Source organism: Microtus oregoni, unplaced genomic scaffold (genome assembly GCF_018167655.1).
Source record: "Microtus oregoni isolate MIOR12 unplaced genomic scaffold, Mior012 000000F_ref0000247, whole genome shotgun sequence".
NCBI lineage: Eukaryota > Metazoa > Chordata > Mammalia > Rodentia > Cricetidae > Microtus > Microtus oregoni.
The window spans coordinates 77865111-77869121 of record NW_024543059.1 but is presented as its reverse complement, the minus strand read 5'-3'; the positions used below and the strand labels follow the sequence as shown (position 1 = coordinate 77869121).

The 4011-nt window shown below is 37.0% G+C and overlaps 1 non-coding gene across 1 annotated transcript; it reads right to left on the bottom strand.

Annotated features, from left to right (window-relative positions):
• Nucleotides 1-2065: 2065 nt before the first annotated feature.
• On the bottom strand, nucleotides 2066-2172 carry LOC121454955. Its single transcript, XR_005975394.1, has one exon. It is a non-coding gene; the product is annotated as a U6 spliceosomal RNA (small nuclear RNA).
• Nucleotides 2173-4011: the final 1839 nt, after the last annotated feature.

The window sequence follows — 4011 nt, the reverse complement described above, 5'->3', positions numbered from 1 at the left end:
CAACTAAATTTAAACCAAATACTAGTGCAATAAAAGTCACTCTATCAATTTTTTAATTTCTTTTATTTCCTTTTTAAAAATCCATTTTACACACTAACTACCCCCCTCCTCTCTTCCTGCTCCCTTCCCCATTTACCCCACCTCCCATCCATACCTCAGAGCAGGTAAATGTTTTAAGTAGAGTCTAACTTAAGTTGGATATGCAAGTAATTGACATGTAAGCAAAGAGCATTTCAGAGTTTTAGCTCCCCCAATATTAGCTTCATGTTCCTGCTCTGTACTATAAACACTAAATATTATCATTAAAATTATGATTATATTACCAATAATCCTAAAAATTGCCAAGTGCTTTTCTTTTACAAAACGCTATGTACATTTTTATTTAACTACAAAGAAAAGTGTGAAGTAGGTCTGCTTAAACAGGCCACAAGAACTCCACTTTCATCTAGGTTCTCTGTGGTTGACTAGGGTGTGGTTTTTTTATGTTTCTGAAAGTGTCTCTTGATGCCAACGAGAGTGGACTTTTGCCAGACTTGAAACAACGCTAATAATATGCCTTTAGATTTAAGACTGTGTACTTAACCGGCTAGCTTACCATTTGAGCAGTTGTTTAAAGCTTAATTTACCTTTAAAAAAAGCAATGTGACCAACTTTACTACGCCTTAGAGTTTTCATGCAATCAGCCTTTGCTACTAAAGATAAATGCACAGCTTTAATTTTGAGTAATGTACTATTCCAGGGGCCTGACTCAGAACAAAGTGTGTGTTCAAGTGTGTGTCTTGGTAGTCAGTTGCTGAAAGCAACAAGAGATAGAAAGATAAATTAAACAATGAATATCACTTGCATGTTAGGAGCAACATGTGTACATAGGCTGATAACATCTGTTTTAGTTCATAAAAGCTATTTTGGTTGAGAGGAAGTCATTGAAGTAACTTTTTCCCTTGTAAAACTTTGTTAAGGATGTTTGTAAAAAAAATCCCCCATTTCTTTTCCTACACTAAGTTTTCTATATTTTCAATAAATACAGAACATAGCCCTTTGTTATAGATGAACACAGACACAGGCATAGTGTGTGACCACAACTCACCGGCAGTAGTATAGACAGATCACACACCTATAACACAACACACAGGGACAACCGAAAGATCAGAATGCGGAGTAGACAGAAGTGGAGAAATAAAATTTTGGCTTACTCTTGGCCAAGCTGCTACAAAAATAAGTCACCATTTTCGTTCCCTAATGATACATCAACACATTAAGGCTATATATAAGCATACTTCTAGGATAAGTGTGTTCAGCTTAAAAACTAATGAGCCTTGAATTTTGATGAGTAATAACCATTTTTCAACTAAAGCCTGCAGGATCCTTTCAATTGATGCCTGCAGAATCTGATAAAAGGGTTGGACTAGGGATGGGAGGTAGACATAATTTAAATGCAGGGTTGTCTTAATCAGTTCTGTGAATATTTTGGGATGTTTCATTTGAGGAATTTATATGAAACAGGAATTTCTTATTTCTGGTAACTAGGAGTGCAAAATTAAGGGATTGCCTTTCTTGTTGCACTAAAACCTGATGGAATAAATTATGTGGAGCTTGGGATGGTGTGTGTATGTATGAGAGAGACAGAGAGACAGAGACAGACAGACAGACACCCACATACATACACACACACACAGAGAGAGAGAGAGAAAGAGAGAGAGAGAGAGAGAGGCTTAGAAGAAAGGGGGCATTACATATCTAAGGTGTGTGCACGTTTTTTTCAACAGTCACTGTCACCCTTAACCAAGAAGCTATCTGAAATTGGTACAAGCTGGCAGAAGGAAAATAAGTTTTCCCCAATGAAATGTAACCAGCCCAAATAAAGATGCATGTTCTGAGAGCTCAAGCTGAAGGAGGCAGGTATTTTATCATAGCAAGCAATAGGGGATGAACTAAGACAGGGCTAAAAGAAGAAGATAGATCACTGAGGTTACGTCCTAAAGAGGATATTGGGAACCTAGTTCCTCCTTTCATTTATTCCTTTCTGTGCCACCATGGTTTGAATTGCTTCTCTTTTACTTTTTTTTTTAACATGGAACACTTAATGAATTTGCATGTCATCCTGGTATATGGGCCATGCTATTTTTCTCTGTATTGTTCCAATTTTAGTATATGTGCTGCCGAAGTGAGCACTGAATTGCCTCTCATACCAACTGTACCTGCCATGGCATATTATGCCATCAGAAGGCAGATGACATTATTAAAATTTCTGAAACCATAAATTTATAAGCAAAACTCAACTTTTTTTTCTACAAGTTGTATGTTGCATCAGCGGGTGTCTTACTAAAAAGAGAATTGATTTCAAGACATGTAGTCATTGTTAATATACCCAAAAATGAATGGTGGAAACTTTGGAAATAGGTTTTGGGAAAAATTTGAAAAAAAAATGGAAAAGCAGGTCAAAGAAAGCTGGTGTAGCTGGAGACCCTTGTTGGGATTTGGATGTCAGTAATCATGAAAAAATTGTCATGTAAAAACCTGTGCTGAGCCAAGCGGTGCTGGCACACGCCTTTAGTCCCAGCACTCAGGCAGAAGAGTATTGTGGATCTCTGTGAGTTTGAAGCCAGCCTGGTCTACAGAGTGAGTTCCAGGACATCTAGGACTGTTACACAGAGAAATTCTGTCTCGAAATACCTTGAGAGAGAGGGAGAACAAACCTGTACTGAGCCTCAAAATACTGAAAAATTGTTTAGTAAAAAGTACAGGGGAAGCACCTCAAGATACATACAGTTAAGAACTTTTCGGAGAGACTTCAATATTTCAGAAATTAAGACCAAGAAATGACAAATGGGTTTGAATAAAATTAACATTTCTGTATGCTGGTAATTTCTGGCCAGCTTTCCTGCTATGGGTCTTGGAATCCTACAAACTTTTCTTTAAAGCACTTATCATACTTTCAAATTACATTATTTTGCCATGATTGTATCTCTGAATTATTATATTGCTTTGTTTTTATTCCTCCCTTAATTTTTTAATGTTCATATTACAGTTTAGATAATGGTCAAAGAGGCGGTGTCATAGGAAGTGTAGACAGAAGGAGATAAATTGACAATGATTTTTGTCATATGTGTGTCTACTAATTATGTGTTATCCTACCTGTTCTTTGTCTTAACGAATGTTCTTGACTCTAAACTGGTTTATCTTAGGCCACGTTGTTTAAGGACAATATAACTTGAAAATAAAACTTCAACCAGTTTTTAATCTTGATCGTGTATATACTCAAATATAAAGAAGAGGAAACAAAATTTCTTGGGCAAAATCCTGCAAAGGATGTGACAATGGAGCTTCTTTTAGGCAATAAGATAGAAAGAGGCACGTCTTTCAGGAAGAGTGGAAGAGATTGTGCAAAGCCAAGTCTATCAGCGTTATGCTGCCCTCTTGTGGTATATGGGATACAGACTTCAAATATAAATGTCAAAAAATGATTTATCATTTTTAGGATGGCCTTGTCATCGATTACCAGTGCTCAGGGCCAACCTGGGTCCTGTGCTGAGAGCCATCCCCACTAAACTCTCGAGTGCTAACTGGAGTTACTTGAGTCTTACGTCAATGGCAAATGATCTAATCTCTGAAGCAGCATCATGCTAAGTACTCAGAAGTCCTGAGAACTCCAGTTACACCTGCCTGACATCATCTTCATGTCTCACAACAGAACAAGTGTATCAGCTGTTTACGTTTGGGCGAATGAAAATACGTACAATACCAATAAGATTTCTCTCAAGTTGTGGCTTAAACTGGTTTGTTTCTGCATCATGCATAAGGAATAAAAGGCAATTAGAGATGTTAAAAAAATGATTTATCAACAGTAATATAATAGGGTTTTAGTTTCTTTAAACACACCACTTCTCTGAAAAAAAAATGTAATTAAAGCATTTTAGAATGCAGTTGTCTCTCTGCTCTTTTTTGTGTTTTGAGACAGGATCTCTGTGGTAGCCCAGGTTAGCCTGAAAGTCATTGTAATCCTCAGTCTGC